This window comes from Ips typographus, linkage group LG16, assembly GCF_016097725.1.
Source record: "Ips typographus isolate SLU linkage group LG16, UJ_Ityp_2.0, whole genome shotgun sequence".
Taxonomy (NCBI): Eukaryota; Metazoa; Arthropoda; class Insecta; order Coleoptera; family Curculionidae; genus Ips; species Ips typographus.
Window position 1 is genome coordinate 1,337,464 of NC_138437.1, and position 12,031 is coordinate 1,349,494.

At 29.6% G+C, this 12,031-nt stretch overlaps 1 protein-coding gene across 1 annotated transcript in view; it reads right to left on the reverse strand.

The window, feature by feature from the left end:
* klar (klarsicht) overlaps window positions 1-11,827 on the reverse strand; it is a 174,278-nt gene extending 162,451 nt beyond the window's left edge. The window contains exon 1 of the mRNA XM_081994470.1: window positions 11,464-11,827. The gene's annotated coding sequence lies outside the window, so the exon portion shown is untranslated. The remainder of the gene's footprint in view (window positions 1-11,463) is intronic.
* Window positions 11,828-12,031: the final 204 nt, after the last annotated feature.

Consider the following 12,031-nt stretch of genomic DNA (forward strand, 5'->3'; position numbering starts at 1 on the left):
TCAGTTTCCCCTTATCTATTTTAAAAGCGTATATCTAAAGTTTTTCAGGATAAAATGAATATCTAAACGTTTCTCTATACTTTATATCTTTTTTAAATACTGTAGCCAGTAACTGTTATGTTTCCTTATCAAGTAGGTATGAATAGTTTTGGAAATGTTTTAATAATTAAGAAATTAAATTTAATCCAATTTAATTAAATAAGTAAATATCCAATATTTAATTCCTTAGTAAAAAATATATTGCAGAGTGTTAATTAATTATGGTATATTTAAGGCACAATGTTTATTTCAAAAGCACTTTGTATAATAGAGAAGGTTTTTAAAATGCGCTTCTAACAACCTGTAAAAACTTTGGGAAAATTATTTTTATCACCCTGTGTATATTATTATTTAATCCTGACTAACCTTGTATAACAAATGACTGTAATTTTTAACTTTTTAGATTATTTTTTCTCAAATCGGTATTCTACGCAATTTTTCAGCAATTTCTGAGACAATTTTTCTTTGCCATTTTCTGCAATTTTGTTGTATTTAAATGGCTGTTAAAAGCAATTTGCTCGCCACTTGCAGTTTATATAAAATAGAATTTTGCTGGCAATTTTGCCAAGTATTAAGCTGCAATTTTGTCGTCATTTTATGAAATTTTTATAGTTTTTGCCTATATTTTTATAAATTTAAATAACGTTCCTTACATGCAATCTTGCAGTTGATCTAGCAAATTTTTTCAAATCGATATTCTACGCAGTTTTTAGGAAAAAAATTACAATTTTTCTTCGTCAGTTTCTGCAAATTTAGTTTCTAAATTAAAACAACTTACATTGATAGTTCACAAAAAATCCAATTTAAATTAAATAATAAATGCTTCATTACAAATAAATTATTAATTAATGATTAACAAGTTTGATTTTGTTTCATGTATGACATATGATTTAAAATACTGAATAATAGGGCATTATAGAGAGTGTTTCAATATGAAAATGTATTCAACATTTACTGTTCCTGCGATAATTTGACGTTAAAATATTTCAATTTAAACTCGATGGGTAAAACGCTGGGGCATTCTGGTGTCCAAATTTTAGGAATTGATGGGCATTACTGGAGGTACATTAGTATTTTGTAAACTATTAATAGAATTGGTCTAAATTATATTATTAAAAAAAAAATTCATAAAATAATTTTTTCTATACATCTACCATTAAAATTTCACTATAAATAAAGTTTGGTAGTTTCAATGAATTCTGTTGGAATACAATGAAAAATTATGAATTTTGTAATTTTACTTTTAAAAATTTTCACGTTTTCTAGCGACAAAATCTTACCCCTAAACCCATCAACTTTTATACGTCAATAGAAAGCTTATTTCATTGGCATATAAAAGTTTATAAAAAGTGTGGCAAATAAGCTAGTTTGACGATTGAACGAAAGAATGCACCAACAAAGTCATGAAAAAATTAGTCAATTTTGACACCCTCTAGCGGCCAAACCGTCTAACCTATCCATTCAAATTGGGAGACTGTTAGAAAGCTTATTTCATGGGCTATCCATTGACGTATAAAACACTTCTAAAAATGGTGCAAATAAACGAGTTAATAAAGATTGAACGAAAGGATGCACGAAAAAAGTCATAAAAAAAATAGTCAACTTTGATGCTCTCTAGCGGTCAAACTGTCTAACCTATCAATCCATGTTGGGAACTTTCTTGAAAGGTCATTCCATTGACATATAAAACTCTAGCAAAAATAGCGCAATTAAGCGGGTTTTTGGATATTAAACAAAAGGATACCTACACCAAAAAAATTGGTCAAAGTTGACGCCCTCTAGCGGCTAAACGGTACCACTAACCAACTGACTTTTCTATGTCAATATAAAGCTCATTTCATTGGCTGTCCATCGACATATAAAAGTATATACAAAGTGTTACAAATACGCGTGTTATTTACGGTTTACAGACAGGGTGCCCCAGAAACACTTTTTGACTGATTAGGGCTAATTTGACCCTGGAAAATTAAGGAAACACGGTATACTACGATGTAATGCATAGAAATTTCTTGAAACACCGATTTTGCAAATGACAATTTTCGTAAGGGTCAAATTTGCCTGAAATGCACCACTATTCCAATGAGTTTTGCGTTATGTTGGCCACTTAGTGCAAGCGAAAATCGACTTTAATGTAATGATTTTATTTCTACAGTTTTGCTACGGCTCTAAATTTGACACTCACTGTGCTACGTTTGTGCCAAATATCAGGGCTGTATCGGACCGATTTTAAAAAAAATCTCTCAAAGAAGTTAAAAAACGTTTAGTTAGCTTTTGAGCCCTCTGGCGGCCAAACGAAGCACCCTATCAACACAAACGGCCATATTTTTGGAAAGCCCATTATATTTTCTATCCATTGACATATAAAAGTCTGTACAAAGTGTTGCAAATCAACGAGTTGACAGTTTTGACTGAATTTGACAGCTACTACTTTAACCTTAAATAACTTGATTATTTGGACAGTTACAGGGTGGTTCAATGTAACAATTTAAAGAATAATTTTTTTAAATAAGTGACCTAATACAAACTTACCTTAATTTTGAACAGAGAATTAGACAAAGTTATAAGAATAAGGAGTGTTTAATTTGGAAAACGTCTTTTTTAGAACTGACGTCTTGAACTCTTTTTTTGACAATCCTGTATAATATATTTTATCGTTTTTCTTCACCCACTCTCAAAAAACGTTCCCTGATATGCATAAATTAAAAAATTATTGTTTTGGAGACTGAAAATATTAAATTTCACATAGAACGGTAAATATCTTAGAAACGGATACAGAAAAGTGTATGACTTTGACGTAGAATCCAAAAATGCAATAATATACAAGGTGTCCGGTTAAATCGTTGCACGCATATTTCCTTATTTATTTTTACTTTTTTTAATTAAAAAAGGTTTTTTTAGATTCTCCAGTCGTGGTAATTCAGAAAATTAGTGGGTATTGTTAGGTTAGGATAGATTGGGAGTTATTAGGAATTACCAAGATTACTGGGCATTACAAGGAATTAGTGGACATTATTGGCATATTAGGAATTAGTGTACAAAATTGTACTCAGCGGTTTACCCCTCGTTTAAACTTTATTAAAGAATTATCCGATTAAATTTTTTTTTTTATATATGTAATTTGAATTTTTATTTCTGACAGCCTTTACGGTGATACCCTAGTTTTGTCAAAATTATGAACATATGTATACACTGTTTCTCATATTAACACCCTGTAAATACAGCCTTATTTCAAATTTGCTGCTATACACTATTAGTATATCCTGAACGACCTGAACTGTAAGATCCTTATTTAAAAAGTCATTTTAAAGCATGTAACCTACCTAAATTTTAATTTTTTTTTTGATACTTTGTTTTAAAAAATTTCTCTGGGTTACAAATTGTATTTTACATCAAAATTTAAAATGGACAAAGAATATGAGATAATTCAATGGGTTTCTGATGGGACCAATGGGTAAACCGGTGGGACATTGTCGAGGGCATTATAGTGTAAAAAATGTAAGAATTAGTGGGCATTACTGATTATTAAATTAGTATTTTTCAAGCTATCAATAGGACTGAGAATGTCTAAATCTAAATTATATTTAATAAAATTTATCATAAAACAATCTGTTCTTTACTTGTTAACACCTAAATAATTCCTATTGCTAAGGGAGAACCAGTAAATAAATTCCTTTTTGTTTTTGTAATATAAAAGAATGCAAATAACGCTTTCTATGTATGTCATCACTTAAACAAGTTTTTCTCTCAACTACTTACTAATCACACTTACAAATTTACATAAATATCTATAATTAAGTAAGTAATATAAAAATTACCGCATAATTAACGTGTTATGGGATATATAATTTTCACTTCGCTTCTTGCATACTATATGCAGGTTAATTTATGACGTAAAAAACTTGGTTTGAGAATTGCATTAGAAATTTAACATAAAATTCGTAGTCATATTCAAGTCGTTTGAAGAAAATTGATTTTAACTGATGTGACTAAATCCTTCAAGTCCTGCCTTGTAACACTTTAAAAATTCATACAGTACTATATGTTGTATTCATTATTTCAATTTATACTATATGCGATACATTCCACCCAAAATGGAAGTATGAGTCAGTGTGTGTGTGCAATTCGAAACAAAAATTAGTTTTAATTGATTTTTTAGTATTTCTCTTGTTTGGCCTTTTGAGTTCTAGGCCAACAACACTCTAGGAAAAGCAGATTCTAACAGGTAACTATCAGATTAAATCCGAAAATAATATTAGATTAAAATCGTGGCAAACTGATATGTTTTACTTCGAATTGAAGCTTGCGTCATATCCGATATCGGCTCAATATTGGCGTAGATTAAAAGGATTAAGTATTCGTGTATGCAAAGTGTGTAAGTAATCGAATAAAATTTCGTCGCGAACTGAACAGGTATGTTGAGATTGTTGTTGAAATTCTGGGAAGGAATTTCAATAAATGAATATAGATAAGCTTGTATATTAGAATAGCAATAAAGGGAAGGTCCTGTAAGTTGCAAAGTTTTAATGTCATACGCCCTGATTACATAAGTAAATAATGCCTTTTAACACTGAAAAAGTAAATAAGTTGGCACATGAAGCAGCATTAGAAAAACTAGGAATTAAAGCTGACCTATTTAAGGTTTTGAATTTCAAGTTTAGGTACATTGAAAGAGAGTGGAATTATTCAAGAATAGATAATCTTGTCTAGATTTAATAAGGTATGTATAGCAATAGTTTTGTTTATTTTTACGGGCGGTCGTTCCTTTAACGAGCTTTTTCTTTAAGACACATTTAATTGCGTCAAAGCATTCTAACTAATTAAATGGCAGGTCCATCACTTTAGTAGGTGTTTTTACCTAATTATTTATCGGATGTCGTAAAAGTCTAAATTAGACATTTACAGAAAAGAAGGCTCTCAGAAGAGTTGTTTGCTGTTTCTTTCAAAGCCTTGGGCTAATCTTAACCAGTTTTTAACAAAAAATTTCACTCACTTTCATCACTATTATTTCTCTAAACAAAAACCATAATTGCATACTTGGACACTCATTCATACATATAAGTGAATGGGTTAAAAGTGGTTTAAATGTCACATGAAATAACTAAAGAATTTGTAACATTTAAAATACTGTTACAAAGAAGAAAAATTTAATAATTACAATTTAAATTTATTGAATGAACTTGATAGAACCGAGTTGCAAGACTGGTCAAAAAGATGCAAACTGAATTTACCAATAAATTTGACAAATGGTTAACCAAGTTGAAAAATTCGATGACAGAAGAATGTTAAATAAACGTAGACGTGTCAAATTTTAAAATGGCAAAATTTGACAGCGATATTTTGTGAGAGTTGTACAACAATTACTTTAAGCTATACAGGGTGATTCCAAAGTTGGTGCTTTCCTTTCACCTACGAATAGGGCTTCAAAAAATTAGTTTTTTTTCCTTTGACGCTTTTTCGAAATATGAACAATAACGAAGATACAGGGTGTCAAAGTTTTACTGAAAAAAAAAAACAAAATAAAAAATAACAAAAGAAAAAAAACCAGTAGGGTAATATTTTTTTTCGAAAATGTTTTAAAAAAATTATACAAGCGCCACTGGTAAACGCAAGAAAATTGTTGTTTCTTGGAAAATTTGCTTTCCACGTAGCTACTGACACCTACAAAATTTTGTTAAATTCCTTCAAGTGGTTTGACCGAAATCATAAAATTTTTATTTTTCCAGTAAAACTTTGACACCCTGTATATTCGTTATTGTTCATTTTCGTCAAAGGAAAAAAACTTTATTTTTTGAAGCCCTATTCGCAGGTGAAAGGAAAGCACCAACTTTGGAATCACCCTGTATATCCCCAATACATTGAAGAATTATTTAGACTAGTTCTACCAACTTCAAAAGCTTCAAGTAAAGGTGACTGTTTTTCCAAATTCTGATAAACAAAAAATATTTTTTGTACGGTTGCCTGAAATTACGGGTTATATTTTGACGTTTGCACGAAACTTCTAACTGCCATAGTAACCAAGTTAGCACGTGTCTAATAAAGACACTTATCATTCAAAAGAAACAGTTGAAAAACTGGTAATTTAAATTTAGACAGTAGTAAAATTATAAGAACTAGGTCACGTGACTTGATTATTCAATTTTTGAGCATGCAACATTGTAAAGGCCAGTTGACATTGTCAAAAACAGTCACGTGAACTTCAAAACGCAGTTTAATCTTTGAAAAGTGGTAAATTAAATTTAAACAGTTGTTAAAACTTAAATTGCAAAATACACGTTACGTGACGTTGAAAATACAATTCTGCATGTTCTTGCAACACTGTAAAGGCCAGTTGACATCGGTCAAAATTAGTCATGTGACGTTTAAAATGTAGTTTCAAATTTAAAAATTTGGTAAATTAAATTTAGACTATTTTAGACAGTTGCAAAGCTAAAATTGCAAGAGACACATCACGTGACTTTGATTATGCCATTTTAGAGCTTGCAACAGTGGCAAAGTCAACTGACACCTGCCAGGAATAGTCACGTCACTTTAAAATGTAATTTAAATGTTGATCATTTGGTAAATTAAATTTAGACAGTTGTAAAAGCTGAAATTGTAAAATACAATTTTGAACTTGTAACACTGTAAAAGCCAATTGACACCTGTTACAGTCACGTGACCTTAAAAATGTAGTTTAAATGTTGTAAAATTGGTAAATTTTTATAGTAATTTGTCTGATAATTTGTAATGAATATTTTACCATAATAATTACTGTTCATCCATAATAGTATGTTCCTATGCTGTTCTGTTCAATTTTCAATCAATTTTGTTATATTAATACAGTACATTTTGAAACATACACACAATGCCTCAAAATACTCTCAAATGCTTTATAAATACCTCAAAATGCCTCGTAATGCCTTGTAATACCTCTTTAGAGGCCTTTAAGAGGTGCCAAATTTACGAGATGTTGTGGCTTCCTACCGGTTTGAGAACAAAAGGCCCAATAACAAGAATATGGTAGACAAATTCTAGTCTACCTACATTACACCGAGTACCTGTACAAGTTACAGGTGCCACAATTTCGACCAACCGTAACTCTCTTAGGTTTAGCAAGGCTGTAACTTTAATACACAAACACATTACAAGCATGGTAAAATATCACTATTTTTCACTTATTTCAAGTAGGTAGGAATGATAGGATAGTAACGTTTTAATGTAATATGAAGTGGTATGTATGTTTTGAAACAACTCTGTCATTTTAAAGACTAAACTGCTGAGATTGGAAGTATTATTTTCAGTGACTAACTACTTTAATAGCATTGTCTCGTCTGATTTCGAATTAGCTCCCAGATATGGATTCAGATCAACTGCATGATTATCAAAAATTAGTAAACAACCATATATGCAACATCACAAACAGTAAAAATGAAAATTTTAAAGACTATTTCCGAGATATGAAACTCCCTAATTTGGAACAACCCCATAAGATTTATTGCTCTAAAATTAACCTGTTTCCTTTTGCAATTGAAATAAAAATGGCAAAGTAGAAAGTTGAAAGAAGAATCTACAGATTTGATAATAAATAAGGAACATCCTGTAATAGTTCACAAGTTTAACTTTTGGCAATTGACTGCATGGAGTTTTCTCTTCTTTTCAAGTTTGTTACTAAAATAGAAAACAACTTACTCTTGAATCACAAAACTTAGGAAATTAGATAAAAAGTCAAATGTTTACATTTCAGAAGTTTCTTTGAACTAAATGATAAGGCAATTGCTAGGTTAGGGGCTTTGGGATAAACTGAGTGAGTTAAGTACAGTCTTGTAAGTATGACAAATACAGATAACTAGTTACAATAGCATAAACCTGTAACTAACTGTAATTATATGTTGCCAAAAAAACAATTTTAAGTAAAAAATTACAATCTGGGGCAACATCAACAGAAATAAGAGCAATCAGCAGGAATAATTTCGAGTATGTTACCAATGCTGTTAAACAAGTCTTTACATAATATCTATCAGTCTCACTAGGCTACCTAAGATATTGCAAAAACGCTGAAATTTGTAGGAAATGGAAAAACCACATAATTGAAGACATCAGAAACTGTAAAGCATGTAAGGACTGCACAAAAATGATACTTAAAACACTACTCCAATTAGGATGAGAACAAACATTTTTCTAATCATTAGAAAAAACAAAATTATGAAGGAATGTATGACATTTATGTTATAACTTATGACAGTCAGTAAAGATAACAATAATTGGGTGATATATAAAGTGCTACTCAAATGAAGGTCTCAGATTTTGTGCCAGAAAACTATTTATTCTCAAGAATATTATAAATTTCTGCAGTAAAAACGTAAATTCACTTTCTACAATAAATTTTCATTTATACTAAAATAACCAAGAAAATAACCATAAAATTGTGAAAGAAATTGTAAATGTTCCTTTAAGCCTATATTAAAGACTATTTTTTTGATTTTGCTTGTTTACTAGGTATGTGGTGTTATTACTTACTTAGGTATTAATGTTTAATCCTGGGTTTAATGTGCAATGATTTTACATTCTTAAAAATAAGGAAACACCTTAAGTAAAAAAAGAGAATATACGTATTATTTGTAAAAACACTAAAAACCGAGCAGCGAAAAACAATATTAAGTCTAAATTTTCAATGTTACACTACTACATATCAAGAACAGTGATTAAACTGAGCCTGGCAGGACTCACTTGATGGCAAAATTCAATACAGAAATGTAGGTGGCATGCTCATTGAGATGCATGAATTCACTTTACAGCCTTTAATTTGACATTTGAATACATATTTGGCCTCAGTTAATTAGTTTAAAAGTTAAAAAGGGAAGATATTTTTGCATTGCTATTTTTAAGTGCTTCTAAAAAGTGTATTTTACCTTCGATTTTGCCTTCTAAATAAAATAGGTGTATAATGTCTGCAATTTATGAAGAGGCATTATGTAAACTTTAATTTTCTTGTTATTAAAAAATCTTGATAAAAATTTATCAGTATGATCCTGTTATTAAGACTTTTTTCTTACTTCTTTTAAAGGAATTTTTAAATAGGTAGATAATTGTCCAAAGTGGGGTTAACGAGGGGGTTAAGTAGCATTAAACTTTTTATATTTATTTCCTTTACTTTAATTACTATATTTTGTTGAGTGATGTTGATAATAAATAGTATTTTAGTCAAGATTTTAGTGTATTTTTGTCTAAAGCAAAATGTTAAAAAAGAATAAACTCATAAGTATGTAAAGGGCTAGGTACCCAATAACTCCTCTTTTAAGTTTTACATGAAGGCGATTCTACATCCTGCTAAATCCCACTTGCTCATTAAGTACCTATTTCAAAAAATTAATATTGGTTGAGTGATACATGGGTACTTATTTTAAGTGAAGCTTGCTAGATTTAGATTTTATTTTTAAATATTTCTATAATTTTGATTAATTATTTCATTAAATCCTTGATATTAACCACTTAGGTAATATTTGAAAGGATTTGAAACATCCTTATCTAAAAATCTCAAATCAATAAAGAGAACTAGAAGAGGGTGTTATTAAGCACTTCTAGCCCTCATTGTAGGGTGGTTCATCTATAAATAAATTTAAGTGTCTTTCCAAGAGAAGAGTGTAGCTTGGAGAATAGCCATTTAAGGGACAAAATATAATTAAGCAAATTTAGAAACTGTACTAAGTCAATGGGATCATGCAACCAAATAATTGAGCAAATAATTTTAAAAATGTGCACACTTATCTCTAATATACATATTAGAAAATGGCAAAAATTTACCTTCTTATATAGAAAACCCATTTTTTGTTTAACCAGAGAAGGATACAAAAATAGTTTCCAGTTTAAAACAAAATTACCTGGAAAATTACTTATTTTTATTACTATGGTAAGATGTATGGAGTTTCTCAAAGTTTTAATGTTTTAAAACAAATACTTGAGACTTTAGGTTTTAGTTATTTAAATGTGTATGGGTTTTTTTGTAGGTATTTATATAAAATTTTAACAATCAGTATCTCAAAAAGTTAATATAAGTAGATAAATAGGGTCAATTAAATAAGTGATTGAGAAGTGAAACTCAATAATACACAGGATGTTTCAATTAAGAAAGTTAGTCATAACCTCCTAAAGGTAAGTATCAGAAAACACAACCATATAAATACTATGATCTGTTTCTCTTAAACTGTTGATGATCCCTTGGTTTTCTTCTATTTATTTGTATTTACTGTCTCTCATTTGTAAACCCTGTGTTTTGACCGAGGTTTTGACAAAACTTCAAAAATCATCAAAATAGGTAACACTAAAAATATTATGTTTTAAAATACTCTTAATGAACAGCAATACACTAAAATACTTAATACAAAATCTGCTTTTAGGCCATCATATCATTACATACCTTGATGATTATTTATTACTAAGTACACCATTCCCAATTTTTCATTTCTGCACTTGAACCCTTTTGCTTTTGATCCAAGTTTTGATCCCTTCAAATAAAATTTCACTTATGCAATCACAAAATCAATTATTAATACCGAGATTAATACATTTTAATTTAACAAATCATTTCAGTCTTGAGTTCAGCAAATTGAAGAGTAATTCAATAAATTTGCTTATTAAGATTATTAAAATAAATTTCAACAAAATGAGTAGATTAGCAGACATGGCAATTCTGTATAATTTTGTTACTCTAGGAACTGGGTGAAAGTTTTTTAGGCATCCCAATGAAATTGACTAAAAACTTAAAATGGTAAAATATAATTTTATACATAAACAATAGATACCTACTCATAACAGAATATTATAAATATTGAGATAAATATCTCTAAATGATATTAATATAATAAAAGCCATAAACATCTTTTTGCACATTTATTTTGGTCAATTCTTATAACGTGAAAACTTAACAACCAACTAAAACTGGTTTATTACATAAATGACTCAAAAATGTTGAATTAATTATTAAGGAATGTCTTTTGTGACCTTGCTGTATATTTGACACTAATACAGCCAAGTTTTAAACAAACAATTTGATTTTTATCTGCTACATTATAGCCTGTTTCTGTACTTATAGTACCTGTTTAAGTTTTCTAAAAACCAAGGTTTTTATAACTATTAAGATAACATTCATTTAGTTTTTTTCCAGGTTTTTTTACTGACAATAAATCTCAAAATAAGCTTAAATTAATTCTGTTTAACTCATCACTTGAAATTTGTTTTGGATGGTAGATGATACATATCAGTTAACATTAACCAGAATGCAAAACACAAGCAATCTTTATCAATGAAGCTGTGAAAAGCATTTTGTAATATAAGTGGGTAAAGTACTGTACTTACTAACTAAATTCCCAAAAACCTGCAGTTTTAAGGCTAAATTAGTATCATCAAACTTTCTTTACTTCCTAAGTTAACTGCAATATCAAAACTTACCTCAGATTGATGGTAAGTTATTCTTCCTCAAACTTCAACTTGAATTACATGAAATCACAGAAATCACTGAACAAATCCTTCTAACATTGAACTTCTCACAAAAACTGCTTATGATGCACTTGTAAACTTTAACTGCAAAGTGAGGTTAAGATAGTTTAAAACTCTCAACAATTTTTTAACTGTAGTTTTCGTTCCGCTTCAAGTTGCTGATTTGTACGTTTTGGCAAATGTTGAGTCACTTAAGTCCAGTTGTGGCACTTGGATTGTTCCAAAAACTTGTTATTTTGCCCTTTTCGTCTGTTATTTCTGTTCCATAGGAACACTAGTCCGTTAAATGCATTGACAACCAAGAAACGCGAATGTTATGGTATATGGGGAAGGGGAAATTGAAAACCAAGCAAAATACTTGTGCGCAGGCTTCCTAGTGATGTTAGTTAGGCAATTGTACTGTGCGTTGTGTACTATTGCCATCTTTCAGGTTTCTTCTGTCGAATTTGGAATTTAGTACAACTGGTACAATTTCAGTTTGCTGTTCCTATTTATTTTACCGCCGTTCGGATCTAGAGAT